The 15,193-nt window shown below is 49.3% G+C and overlaps 1 pseudogene; it reads left to right on the forward strand.

Annotated features, from left to right (window-relative positions):
• Positions 1-13,569, forward strand: part of LOC112267457 — an 18,767-nt pseudogene extending 5,198 nt beyond the window's left edge.
• The last annotated feature ends 1,624 nt before the right edge of the window (positions 13,570-15,193 follow it).

Consider the following 15,193-nt stretch of genomic DNA (forward strand, 5'->3'; position numbering starts at 1 on the left):
AATAAAGGTCAGAACGTGACAGTACCCCCCCCAAAGGTGCGGACTCCGGCCGCAAAACCTTGACCTATAGGGGAGGGTCTGGGTGGGCGTCTGTCCGCGGTGGCGGCTCTGGCGCGGGACGCGGACCCCACTTAACCATTGTCTTAGTCCGCCTCATTGTCCGCCTCCGTGGCTTTCTACCCATGGCCACCCCTCTCAATGACCCCACTGGACAGAGGAGCAGCTCGGGACAGAGGAGCAGAAGCTCGGGACAGAGGGGCAGAAGCTCTGGCGCCTCTGGGCTGAGGGGCTCTGGCGCCTCTGGGCTGAGGGGCTCCGGCAGCGGCGCCGGACAGGCGGGAGGCTCCGGCAGCGGCGCCGGACAGGCGGGAGGCTACGGCAGCGGCGCCGGACAGGCGGGAGACTCCGGCAGCGGCGCCGGGCAGACAGGACCACCTGCAGGGAGGAGACAGAGAGACAGCCTGGTGCGTGGGGCTGCCACAGGAACCACCAGGCTGGGGAGACCTTCAGGAGGCTTGGTGTTAAGAGGAGGCACCTGAAGGACCGGGCTGTGGGGGAGCACTGGAGCTCTGGTGCGCAACCTTGGCACCACTTCCCCAGGCTGGACAACTATTTTAGCCCGGACCCTCCAGAGTGCAGGCACAGGTTGAACCGGGCTGTGGGTAAGCACGGGAGATCTAGTGCTTACTACACGCACCTCTCCCTTAGGCTCCACTCCCACATTTGCCCGGCACGAGCGGAGCGCAGGCAGAGGACGCACTGCACCCTCCCAGCGCCCCGGAGACACAGCACGAAGAGCCGGCGCAGGATAACCTGGACCAAAACTGCGTACCGGCGACCAGACCCGCTGAGCAGGCACCAAACGCCCTGGCTCAATGCCCACACTCGCATGGCACTTTCGGGGGGCTGCCCTATAGCGCACCGGGCTATGGGCACGCACTGGCGACACCGTGCGCTTAACCGCATAACACGGTGCCTGACCAGTAATGCGCTGCTTATAATAAGCCCGAGGAGTGAGCTCAGGTCTGCTACCTGGCTTAGTACCACACCTCGTCTGCCCCCCCCCAAAATTTTTTGGGGGCTGCCTTTCGTACCTGTCGCACTGCCGTGCTGCCTCCTCATATCGCCGCCGCTCAGCTTTCGCTGCCTCCAGCTCTGATTTCGGACGGCGATGTTTCCCAGCCTGTGCCCAGGGTCCCTCTCCGTTCAGTATCTCCTCCCATGTCCAGGAGTCCTGTGATACTGGCTGCTGCTGCTGCTGCTGCTGCTGCTGCTGCTGCTGTCGTCGCTGTCTTTTACCACGCCTCTTGGTCCTTGGTAGGTGGGTGTTTCTGTCAAGGATTTCCTCCTCTTCTTCCGAAGAGGAGAGGCGAAACGGATCAGAAGACCAATATGCGGCGTGGTAAGTGTCCATGGTTCCTTTTAATATGTAAATGTACACATGAACACTACAAAACAATAAACATGGAACGTGTGAAACCCTAAACAGTCCTATCTGGTGCAAAGACAGAGACAGGAACAAACACCCACAAACACACAGTGAAACCCAGGCTACCTAAGTATGATTCTCAATCAGAGACAACTAATGACACCTGCCTCTGATTGAGAACCATACTAGGCCGAAACATAGAAATACCCAAATTATAGAAAAACAAACAGACTGCCCACCCAACTCACGCCCTGACCATACTAAATAAATACAAAACAAAGGAAATAAAGGTCAGAACGTGACAGTGCCTCCCTGGACAGGACCATTAAGGTACACACACACACACACTCTCATCTTTGTGCTTGTAGCACTACAGTTGTTGGTTTGATTATTGTTATGTTGAAGTGGTTATAGATGTGTAATGTATGTGTCGTGAATTCTATACATTTGTTGTAAATCTCTACCACTGCATTTGAAGTAATGCACTGATGTATTCTTTGGCCCTTGGCTTTTGCAGGTGTGGCAGCTGGGTTCTTCCACCCCTAACTTCACTCTGGAGGGCCATGAGAAAGGAGTCAACTGTATCGACTATTACACTGGAGGGGACAAGCCCTACCTTGTATCAGGAGCTGACGACCGCCTGGTCACGATCTGGGACTACCAGGTACACAGTTTATATACTCCTGAGTGGCGCAGCGGTCTAAGGCACTGCATCTCAGTCCAAGAGGTGTCACTACAGTCCCTTGTTCGAATCCAGGCTGTATCACATCCGGCCGTGATTGGGAGTCCCATAGGGTGGCGCACAATTGGCCCAGCGTTGTCTGGGTTTGGCCAGGGTAGGCCATCATTGTAAATAAGAATTTGTTCATAACTGATTTGCCTAGTTAAATAAAGGTAATATATATATATATATATATATATATTTAAAAAATTCAGACACTCTCAAACACAGAATGAAACACATATGCATATGCACCCCACACACACTTTTCAGATCAGAATATACACACAAACCCCACTTGTGTTACGCGTCAGTACTAGTGGCCATATATAGTGAGTTGACTGATTCTACTGTAGTCCTCTCCTCTACCTCCAGAATAAGACATGTGTGCAGACTCTAGAGGGCCATACCCAGAATGTGTCCTGTGTCAGCTTTCACCCTGAGCTGCCAATCATCCTCACTGGCTCCGAGGACGGTGGGTAGTGTAGTGTTTACCTTATCCCTATAGAATGGAATAACAAAGAGGATGTTATATGGCCAGCGAAGCGCCAATAGTGTGGCGCTGGTATATGATGAAGGCAGCATCATCATCAAGGTACCAACTTAAGGAAATTCTAACATCTAGTGTAGAACAGTTTGGTGTCAGTGATCAGATTATTAGTATTGTTGCAATCATATAGAATGTTTGCATTGTTTTTATAAAGGACCAGTTTGATTCTGTAGTCCTACATATCACCCATGTACAGTGCATTTGGAAAGTATTCAGACCCCTTGACTTGGTTACAGCTCAAGGATGATCCATGGGAGAGGCTGAGATACAGGACGGAGAGAGGCTGTCCCTGTCCCTGGCCGTCAAAGACATGGGCAGCTGTGAGATCTACCCCCAGACCATCCAGCACAACCCCAACGGCAGGTCAGTGTGTGCGTGTGTTACCATGCTTGTGTTTGTGTGCATGTGTGTACTAGTTGCTCATCAAATGGAAAAAAGTGTATATATATATATATATATATATATATAGACATATATATATATATATATACACAGTACATGTACAGTATTCTATATATACACACAGTATGTAATTTAGCTTAGCAGATGCTTTTATCCAAAGCTACTTACAGTCATATGTGCATGCATTTTTATTTAAGGATGGCCCCGGGAATCAAACCCACAATCCTGGTGTTGAAAGCATCATGCTGTACCAACTGAGCCTTACAGGACCATTAATGTACAGCAAATGTGTGTGTGTCAGTGGAGGCTGCTGAGGGGAGGACGGCTCATAAAAAAGGCTGAAATGAAGTCAATGGAATGGTTTACAAGTGCTTGATACCATTCCATTGACTCCTTTTCAGCCATTACTGAGCCGTCCTCCCCTCAGCAGCCTCCACTGGTGTGTAATCAGACACTAACAAGTGTGTGTGTGTGTGTGTGTGTGCTGCAGGTTGGTGGTGGTGTGTGAGGAACAAGAGCTTCGGTTCAGCACAGGAGTTTGTCTGGGGACACGACTCCTCAGAGTAAATCAAGTCAACCGCACCTAGACCACTCATACAAGTCCTCTGTAGACCATCCACGGTCTAGTCTGGTCAGGCTGACTTAACCACTTTTGTTTCTATGGCAGGTATGCTACTCGGGAGAGAACCAGCATGGTCAAAATATTCAAAAACTTCAAGCAGAAGAAGTCTTTTAAACCAGACTCTGGGGCAGAAGGTGAGACAAACATATCACAGCGACCCAACCCTCCTCCAACCCCCCACCCCATAGCGACCAACCCTCCTGTAACCCCTTACCACAGTGACCCAACCCCCTCTAACCTCCTCCCAACAGCGACCCAACCATCCTCTAACCTCCTCCCCACAGCGACCCAAGCCTCCTCTAACCTCCTCCCCACAGTGACCCAAGCCTCGTCTAACCTCCTCCCCAAAGAGACCCAAGCCTCCTTTAACCTCCTCCCCAAAGAGACCCAAGCCTCCTTTAACCTCCTCCCCAAAGAGACCCAACCCCCCTCTAACTCCGTCCCAACAGCAACACAACCCTCTAACCTCCTCCCCACAGCGACCCAACCATCCTCTAACCTCCTCCCCACAGCGACCCAACCCCCTCTAACTCCGTCCCAACAGCAACCCAACCCTCCTCTAACCTCCTCCCCACAGCGACCCAACCCTCCTCTAACCTCCTCCCCACAGCGACCCAATCATCCTCTAACCTCCTCCCCACAGCGACCCAATCATCCTCTAACCTCCTCCCCACAGCGACCCAATTATCCTCTAACCTCCTCCCAACAGCGACCCAAGCCTCCTCTAACCTCCTCCCCACAGCGACCCAAGCCTCTTCTAACCTCCTCCCCACAGCGACCCAACCCCCTCTAACTCCGTCCCAACAGCGATTCAACCCTCCTGTAACCTCCTCCCCACAGCGACCCAATCATCCTCTAACTTCCTCCCCACAGCGACCCAATCATCCTCTAACCTCCTCCCCATAGCGACCCAATCATCCTCTAACCTCCTCCTCACAGCGACCCTACCCTCCTGTAAGCTCCTCCCCATAGCAACCCAACCCTCCTGTAATTTCCTCCCCACAGCAACCCAACCCTTCTCTAACCTCCTCCCCACAGAGACAAACCCTCCCGTAATCTCTTCCCCACAGCACCCCATACTTCCTCTAACCCCCTCCCTACAGCGACCAAACCCTCCTCTAACCCCCTCCCCACAGACATCCAACCCTCTAAACTCTTCCCCACAGCTACTCAAATCTCCTCTAACCTTCTCCCCACACTTACCAAAGCCTCCTGTAACATCTTCCCCACAGCGACCCAACCCTCCTGTGACCTCTGCTCTGCTGTGACCCAACCCTCCTGTTACTTCCTCCCCACAGAGTTCCAACCCACTTCTAACCTCCTCCCCACAGCGATCCAACCCTCCTGTAACCTCCCCCCACAGTGACCCAACCCTCATGTAACCTCCCCACAGTGACCAAACCCTCCTCTAACCTCCTCCCCACAGTGACCAAACCCTCCTCTAACCTCCTCCCCACAGTGACCAAACCCTCCTCTAACCTCCTCCCCACAGCGATCCAACCCTCCTGTAACCTTCTCCCCACAGCAATCCATCCCTCCTTTAATCTCCTCCCCACAGCGACCCAACCCTCCTGTAATCTCCTCCCCACAGCAACCATACCCTCCTTGTACCTCCTCCCCACAGTGACACAAACCTCCTGTAACCTCCTCCCTACCCTCCTTCAGCCTCCTCCCCACCGTGACCCGAACCTCCTGAAGCATCCTCCCCACCGTGACCCGAACCTCCTGAAGCATCCTCCCCACCGTGACCCGAACCTCCTGAAGCATCCTCCCCACCGTGACCCGAACCTCCTGAAGCATCCTCCCCACCGTGACCCGAACCTCATGTAACCTCCCCACAGTGACCCAACCCTCCTGTAACCTCCCCCCACAGCGACCCAACCCTCATGTAACCTCCACCACACAGACATCCAGTCTTTCTGTAACCTCCTCTTCACAGCAACCCAACCCTCCTGTTACCTTCTCACCTAAGCTATCCAACCCTCCTGTTACCTTCTCCCCTAAGCTATCCAACCCTCCTGTTACCTTCTCCCCTAAGCTATCCAACCCTCCTGTTACCTTCTCCCCTAAGCTATTCAACCCTCCTGTTACCTTCTCCCCTAAGCTATCCAACCCTCCTGTTACCTTCTCCCCTAAGCTATCCAACCCTCCTGTTACCTTCTCCCCTAAGCTATCCAACCCTCCTGTTACCTTCTACCTTCTACCCCCTAAGCTATCCAACCCTCCTGTTACCTTCTCCCCTAAGCTATCCAACCCTCCTGTTACCTTCTCCCCTAAGCTATCCAACCCTCCTGTTACCTTCTCCCCTAAGCTATTCAACCCTCCTGTTACCTTCTCCCCTAAGCTATCCAACCCTCCTGTTACCTTATCCCCTAAGCTATCCAACCCTCCTGTTACCTCCTCTTCTTCTCTTTCCTCAGGGAGCTGGTGTGTATTGCCACGGTGGAGTCTTTCTTTATGCTGCGCTACCTGGCTGAGAAAGTGGCAACAGCACAGGAGACCAAGGAGGGAGTCACTGAGGACGGGATAGAGGACTCCTTCGAGGTGAGACTACACTACAGCTAGATATTTGATTCTGGACAGGAGGATTTCATTCGTTTTTCTGCTATAACATTTCTCTATTTCTCTCCCAACCCCCCGCCCCTCTCTCTAGGTGCTGTGTGAGATTCAGGAGGTGGTAAAGTCTGGTCTGTGGGTGGGAGACTGTTTTATCTACACCAGCTATGTCAACAAACTCAACTACTACGTAGGAGGAGAGATCGTCACCATCGCCCACCTGGACAGGTAAGATTACCTGGTATACCTACCTGCTGGGACTGCTACATTGACCTTTTCACCTCAAACTACCTGTTATGCAAGTGTTTCAATATGTCAAATATCTCTCAACTCTTATAGTGCCCTAGGGCCAAGAACATGAAGGATTCATGCCTTACAAAATGTCATGTCAGAATGTCACTGTGTGTCTAGACATGGTTTCTTTTCATTCTAGCTATGTGCTCACCTTCTTAATACTGGTGTTGTATTAACTCCCCTGTCTGTGTGTCCTATACGACTATATACTGTACCTGTCGGTCAAAAATTCTGGTGTTGTATTGACTCCCTGTCTGTCTGCTATAGAACCATGTACTGTACCTGTTGGTCTAAAATACTGGTGTTGTATTGACTCCCTGTCTGTCTGATACAGAACTTTGTACCTGTCGGTCTAAAATACTGGTGTTGTATTGACTCCCTGTCTGTCTGATACAGAACTATGTACCTGTTGGGCTACATACCTAAGGATGACCGTCTGTATCTGGGTGATAAGGAGCTGAACATCTTCACTTACTCTCTGCTGGTGTCGGTGCTGGAGTACCAGACAGCTGTAATGAGGAGGGACTTTGGGATGGCCGACAGGGTCCTACCCACCATCCCTAAAGAGATGAGGACCAGGTCGCCCACTTCCTAGAGAAACAGGTGAGACTTGGAAGGAGGGTGTATTTTTACATTGGTATTTGTCTTAACGCACACCATTTCTGTGTTTCCTCTCTTGTGTATGTGTGTGTTGTACAGTGGGGCAAAAAGTATTTAGTCAGCCACCAATTGTGCAAGTTCTCCCACTTAAAAAGATGAGAGAGGCCTGTAATTTTCATCATAGGTACACTTCAACTATGACAGACAAAATGAGAAAAAAAATCCAGAAAATCACATTGTAGGATTTTTAATGAATTTATTTGCAAATTATGGTGGAAAATAAATATTTGGTCACTTACAAACAAGCAAGATTTCTGGCTCTCACAAACCTGTAACTTCTTCTTTAAGAGGCTCCTCTGTCCTCCACTCATTACCTGTGTTAATGGAACCTGTTTCAACATGTTATCAGTATAAAAGACACCTGTCCACAACCTCAAACAGTCACACTCCAAACTCCACTATGGCCAAGACCAAAGAGCTGTCAAAGGACACCAAATTACAGGCCTCTCTCATCTTTTTAAGTGGGAGAACCTGCACAATTGGTGGCTGACTAAATACTTTTTTGCCCCACTCTATATATATATATATATATATATATATATATATATATATATGTGTGTGTGTAACCCTTTCTCCTCTCTCTATCTCTCTCGCTGCAGGGTTTCAGGCGGAAGGCCCTGACTGTGTCAACAGACTCAGAACACAGGTTTGAGTTGGCTCTGCATCTAGGAGAACTGAAGATCGCCTACCAGCTGGCTGTGGAGGCCGAGGTGAGACACCACTTAAAGGGAAAGGCTGGGGAAAATGTGGACAAACTGGGAATTATAGTCTTGGAATGCAAGGGAAGTATTGATAAATGTAGGTCCAACTGCGGGTATCTGGAGACATAAAGTACTGTGGAAAGTTTTAGGCAGATGTGGGAAAAAAGGCTAAAATAGACATGTTAATAGATTATATTTATCAATTAACTAAATGAAAAGTGAGTAAACAAAAGAGAAATCTAAATCAAATCCATATTTGGTGTGACCACCATTTGCCTTCAAAACAACATCAATTCTTGTAGGTACACTTGCACCAAGTCAGGGATTTGTAGGCATATAGTCAGGTGTATGATTAAACAATTATACCAAATAGGTGCTAATGATCATCAATTCAATATGTAGGTTGAAACAATCATTAACTGAAACAGAAACAGCTGTGTAGGAGTTATATAACTGGGTGAGGAACAGCCAAACTCAGCTAACAAGGTGAGGTTGCTGAAGACAGTTTACTGTCAAAAGTCATACACCTTGGCAAGACTGAGCACAGCATCAAGACACAAGGTAGTTATCCTCTTGGCGCACCGATCCCTTTAGCGGGATCATTTTCGTCAACATCCGCTGAATTGCGGAGCGACAAATTCAAATTAAATTACTAAAAATATTTAATTTTCATGAAATCACAAGTGCAATATACCAAAACACAGCTTAGCTTGTTGTTAATCAACCTGGTGTGTCATATTTCAAAAAAGCTTTACAGCAAAACATTACAAACAGTGAGCAGCAAAGTAGATTGGTCACGAAAGTCAGAAAACCAATAAAATGAATCGCTTACCTTTGCTGATCTTCGGATGTTTGTACTCACGAGACTCCCAGTTACACAAATGTTTGTTTTGTTCGATAAAGATTATTTTTATATCCAAAAACCTCCATTTGGTTGGCGCGTTTTGTTGAGTAATCCACAGGCTCATGCAGGTCACGACGGGCAGACGAAAATTCCAAATAGTATCTGTAAAGTTCTGTCTAAAGACTGTTCACACCTTGTGGAAGCCATAGGGAAGTGAATCTGGTTGATATCCCTTTAAATGGAGGGTAGGCATGCAATGGAACAGAGAGGTTTCAGAATCATTTTAATGGATTTTCCTCAGGTTTTCACCTGCAATATCAGTTCTGTTATACTCAGACAATATTTTGACCGTTTTGGAAACTTTAGAGTGTTTTCTATCCTAATCTGCCAATTATATGCATATTCTAGCTTCTGGGCCTGAGAAATAGGCAGTTTCATTTGTGTACGTTTTTCATCCAAACATCAAAATACAGCTCCCTAGTCTCAAGAGGTTATACTGCATAAGCAAGGTCTCTCCGAGGCAGGAATGTCAAGGCAGACAGGGGTTTCCAGATGTGCTGTCCAAGCTCTTTGGAAGAAGCACAAAGAAACGGGCAATGTTGAGGACCGTAAAAGCAGTGGTCGGCAATACTGTTACATTGATGCTGTTGACCCGGATCACTGGTTGCTGAGGAGGTCATAGGGGGATGAGTGTAACCGGTGTGAAATGGCTAGCTAGTTAGCGGTGTGCACGCTAATAGTGTTTCAATTGGTGACGTTACTCGTACTGAGACCTTGAAGTAGTTGTTTCCCTTGCTGGGCAAGGGCCGTGGCTTTTGTGGAGCGATAGGTAACGATGAGTCGAGGGTGACTGTTGTTGATGTGTGCAGAGGGTCCCTGGTTCGAGCCCAGGTAGGGACGAGGAGAGGGACGAAAGCTACACTGTTACACCTATGTAGATATTCCATAAAAAATCTGCCGTTTTCAGCTACAATAGTAATTTACAACATTAACAATGTCAACACTATTTCTGATCAATTTGATGTTATTTTAATGGACAAAAAATGTGTAATTTAAAAACCAAGGACATTTCTAAGTGACCCCAAACTTTTGAACGGTAGTGTATATTATAAGATGAAATGAGAATAACTGTAGTGAAGGATATCTTATCTTATATTGAACTAATCAAAAGTGAATATGACTTCTATTCTGTTTGTGATTAATATCTTTCCAACATGGCATACCTGTTCTCTCTCTGTTTCCCCCTCCCTTTATCCCTCTCTCTCTCCACATCTCCTCTTCTCCTCTCTCGCTGGCATGGTGGCCCTCCAGTCGGAGCAGTATTGGAAGCAGTTGGCAGAGCTGGCCACCACTAAGTGCCAGTTTGTCCTGGCCCAGGAGTGTCTGCACCATGCCCAGGACCATGGGGGGCTGCTGCTGTTGGCCACAGGCTCAGGCAACGCCAGCATGGTGGGCAAGCTGACAGAGAGAGACGGCAAGACCAACATGGCTTTCCTCACCTATTTCCTCCAGGGGAAGTAAGTGTGTTTAGGGAGAGAAGGGTGCAGGGGGTGGATGATACAGAGGGAGGTGAGGAGTGAGCAGAGTGTTTAGGTTGAACTTTTATATGTACGTCATCTGTCAATAAATTATTGTTTAATCATTGCTAATTCATTATTGGATCTAGGTGCCCTTTATATGTTCATGATCTAGAACTGTATGTATACATTTTCTTTGGTTTCATCATTAATAATTGGGCTTCTGAAGGGCGCAGTGGTCTAAGGCACTGTATCTCAGTGCTAGAAGTGTCACTAAAGACCCTGGTTCGATTTCAGGCTGTATCATAGCTGGCCGCGATGGGAAGTCCCATAGGGCGGTGCTCAATTGGCCCAGCGTCGTTCAGGTTTAGCTGGGGTAGGCCGTAATTGTAAAAAATAATTTGTTCTTAACTGACTTGCCTAGTTAAATGAAGGGATGTTCTGTTTATTTCTTCCAGACTGGACAACTGTCTGGAGCTCCTCATTAAAATCAACCGGCTGCCAGAGGCTGCATTCCTGGCCAGAACATACCTGCCCAGCCATGTGTCTAGGTACAGCACTGGCAGGTTGACCTTTATAATCATGAATCTTGCCCTGGAAGCAGAACTGAGCAACTGCAGCTAGCCCATCTAGTGGAAGAGTCTAAATTGGCATTGTGCGTGTCTGCGTGTCCTGACCTCTCTGTGTCTCCAGAGTGGTAAAGCTGTGGAAGGAGAGCCTGGGGAAAGTGAACCAGAAGGAAGCTGATGCGTTGGCCAACCCTACAGACTACAGCAACCTGTTCCCCGGCCTACAGGAGGCCTTCCTGGCCGAAGACTACCCACGTCAGGTTGAGGCCCGCCGCAGAGTACCCTCTCATCACCGTGAGTAGATGCACACACATCTTGGGCACATTGTACCAAAACGTTTGCAAATGTTTTCTGTCGTTTTTTTCTGTTTCATACAAATTTAACACGACCCTCATTGAACATGTTCTTTCCATCGTTCATAAACACAACACTTACATTGTTGGTCCCATGTTTCATGAGCTGAAATAAAAGATCCCAGAAATGTTCCATACCCACAAAAGGCTTATTTCTCTCAAATGTTGTGCACAAATTGGTTTACATCCCTGTTAGTGAGCATTTCTCCTTTGCCAAGATAATCCATCCACCTGACAGGTGTGGCATATGAAGAAGCTGATTAAACAGCATGATCATTATGCGGGTGCACCTTGTGCTGGGGATAATAAAAGGCCACTTTAAAATGTGCAGTTTTGTCACACATCACAATACCACAGATGTCTCTGGTATTGAGGGAGGGTACAATTGGCATGCTGACTAGGAATGTCCACCAGAGCTGTTGCTAGATAATTGAATATTAATTTATCTACCATAAGCTGCTTCCAACGTCGTTATAGAGGATTTGATGATGCCAATGTTGTGAACAGAGTGCCCCATGGTGGGGGTGGGGTTGTGGTATGGGCAGGCATAAGCTACGGACAACGAACAATGGCAATTTGAATGCACGCATATCAAGATCCTGAGGTCCATTGTCGTGCCAGTCATCTGCCGCCAACACCTCATGTTTCAGCAATGATAATGCACGGCCCCATGTCGTAAGGATCTGTACACAATTCCTGGAAGCTGAAAAATGTCCCAGTTCTTGCATGGCTTGCATACTCACCAGACATGTCACCCATTGAGCATGTTTGGGATGCTCCGGATTGATGTGTACGACAATGTTTTCCAGTTCCTGACACTATCCAGTAACTTCGCACAGTATTTGAAGAGGAGTGGGACAACATTCCACAGGTCACAATCAACAGACCTGATCAACTCTATGAGAAGGACATGTGTCACACTGCAAGGTGGTCACACCAGATACTGACTGGTTTTCTGATCCAATCCCGTTTTTTTAAGGTATCTGTGACTGACTGTATTCCCAGTCACGTGAACTCCATAGATTAGGGTCTAATGAATTTATTTCAGTTGACTGATTTCCTAACCCTATATGAACTGGAACTCAGTAAAATCTTTGAATTGTTGCATATACATTTTTGTTCAGTATAGTTATGTTACTATAGTGTATTAGCAATACCTAGTGGTTCAATAGCAGCTGAGCACTACAGATATGTGCTGCACCGATGAAGGGGCTCAATGTCTGCGACCACCAGTAAAATACAGGTCAATGATGAGTCAAGGCAATACTTTACAGTTACCATAACTATTTTATACCTCTGCCATTGTTTTCTAGTCAAGTAATATTATAATAATGCTTATTGTTCCCTGTACCTGTAATACTGTGCTGTTCAGTCTCTCCACTCGCTGTTCTGTCTCTCCACTCTGCAGCCCAATGAGGATAGGAATATCCTGGAGGAATCTACAGGCTGTGCCAAAAGGAGTGTCAGCTGAACCAGAAGTAAAGTCTGAAATCTCACACCTACTGTATTACTGGACATGACCATAGCTGTTGTGTTTAGTGCTACTTACATAACCCCTAGTTTAGACACAACCATTCATTGTGATTTGTTATTTGTTATTCTCAATTAAAATATGCTATTATCACTGTTCTATGTGCAGGAGGTTGCTGGGAGCATGGATGAAACCCCTGTATTGGCAGCATTGGTAGAAACCCCCCTAATGGCAGAAGTAGTAGAAACCCCTGTAATGGCAGCAGTGGTGGAGGCTGCTGCTCCAGTAGTGGAAGAGTCCATTGTCATGGAAGAGGTAGAGCCTGTTGCGGCTGCAGTGGAGGAGTTTATTCCAGCAGTAGAGGAATCTATCCCAGTGACATTAGTGGAACCAACTATGACTGCAGTGGAAGAATCCATTGAGATGGCAGAGGGACACATTATTGATGAAGTGGAAGCTCCCAAGCCAGAGGAGGTAACAGCAGTGGAAGATACCATCACGAAGATAGAGGTTCCTGTCACCATAGAAAATGACTTATTGGGAGATGTAATCACAGAAACACACCGCTTGGCACAAGAGGTACCACAGTCCACCCCAGAGGAAGAAGTCATAACAACACCAGAGGCGGCTGTTGAGGAAGAACCTGCAGCAATAAAGCACAGAGCAACAGATGAAGCACCTGTTACCGAGTCAGTCACAGAACCCATTGTAACAGAAGCACCAGTTGCCGAGGCAGCGCCAGTGCCTATAGCAACAGAACCAGAACCTGTTACCATAGAAGCATTGGTGGAAGTAAAAGCAGGTCAGGTCAGTTAAGAACAAATTCTTATTTTCAATGACGGCCTAGGAACAGTGGGTTAACTGCCTGTTCAGGGGCAGAACGACAGATTTGTCAGCTCGGGGGTTTGAACTTGCAACCTTCCGGTTACTAGTCCAACGCTCTAACCACTAGGCTACCCATAGACCTAGTACCACTCATAGACCTAGCCCCAGCACCACTCATAGACCTAGCCCCAGCACCACTCATAGACCTAGCCCCAGCACCACTCATAGACCTAGCCCCAGCAGTAGAGCCCCTACCCAGGTGCTTACACCAGAGCCAGCCCCCACTCAGTGGAGCCAGCCCCTGCAGCCCCAGCCAGCCCCCACTCTTAGAGGGTAAAGGAGTGGAGCCAGCCCCTGCAGCCCCCGGAGTGGAGCCAGCCCCTGCAGCAGTCCTCTTAGAGGGTAAAGGAGTGGAGCCAGCCCCTGCAGCCGTCCTCTTAGGGGTAACGGAGTGGAGCCAGCCCCTGCAGCAGTCCTCTTAGAGGGTAAAGGAGTGGAGCCAGCCCCTGCAGCCGTCCTCTTAGAGGGTAACGGAGTGGAGCCAGCCCCTGCAGCCGTCGTCTTAGATGGTAAAGGAGTGGAGCCAGCCCCTGCAGCCGTCGTCTTAGAGGGTAAAGGAGTGGAGCCAGCCCCTGCAGCCGTCGTCTTTAACGGAGTGGAGCCAGCCCCTGCAGCAGTCCTCTTAGAGGGTAAAGGAGTGGAGCCAGCCCCTGCAGCCGTCCTCTTAGAGGGTAACGGAGTGGAGCCAGCCCCTGCAGCAGTCCTCTTAGAGGGTAAAGGAGTGGAGCCAGCCCCTGCAGCCGTCCTCTTAGAGGGTAACGGAGTGGAGCCAGCCCCTGCAGCCCCTCTTAGAGGGCAGTGGAGCCAGCCCCTGCAGCTCTCGTCTTAGAGGGTAACGGAGTGGAGCCAGCCCCTGCAGCAGTCCTCTTAGAGGGTAAAGGAGTGGAGCCAGCCCCTGCAGCAGTCCTTAGAGTGGAGCCAGCCCCTGCAGCCGTCCTCTTAGAGGGTAAAGGAGTGGAGCCAGCCCCTGCAGCCGTCGTCTTAGAGGGTAACGGAGTGGAGCCAGCCCCTGCAGCAGTCCTCTTAGAGGGTAAAGGAGTGGAGCCAGCCCCTGCAGCCGTCCTCTTAGAGGGTAACGGAGTGGAGCCAGCCCCTGCAGCCGTCCTCTTAGAGGGTAAAGGAGTGGAGCCAGCCCCTGCAGCCGTCGTCTTAGAGGGTAACGGAGTGGAGCCAGCCCCCAGCAGTCCTCTTAGAGGGCGGAGTGGAGCCAGCCCCTGCAGCCGTCCTCTTAGAGGGTAAAGGAGTGGAGCCAGCCCCTGCAGCCGTCGTCTTAGAGGGTAACGGAGTGGAGCCAGCCCTTGCAGCCGTCCTCTTAGAGGGTAAAGGAGTGGAGCCAGCCCCTGCAGCCGTCGTCTTAGAGGGTAAAGGAGTGGAGCCAGCCCCTGCAGCCGTCGTCTTAGAGGGTAAAGGAGTGGAGCCAGCCCCTGCAGCCGTCCTCTTAGAGGGTAAAGGAGTGGAGCCAGCCCCTGCAGCCGTCCTCTTAGAGGGTAAAGGAGTGGAGCCAGCCCCTGCAGCCGTCCTCTTAGAGGGTAAAGGAGTGGAGCCAGCCCCTGCAGCCGTCCTCTTAGAGGGTAAAGGAGTGGAGCCAGCCCCTGCAGCAGTAGCAGCAGCATCCATGG

The sequence above is a fragment of the Oncorhynchus tshawytscha genome, linkage group LG14 (genome assembly GCF_018296145.1).
Source record: "Oncorhynchus tshawytscha isolate Ot180627B linkage group LG14, Otsh_v2.0, whole genome shotgun sequence".
In the NCBI taxonomy this organism is placed as follows: Eukaryota; Metazoa; Chordata; class Actinopteri; order Salmoniformes; family Salmonidae; genus Oncorhynchus; species Oncorhynchus tshawytscha.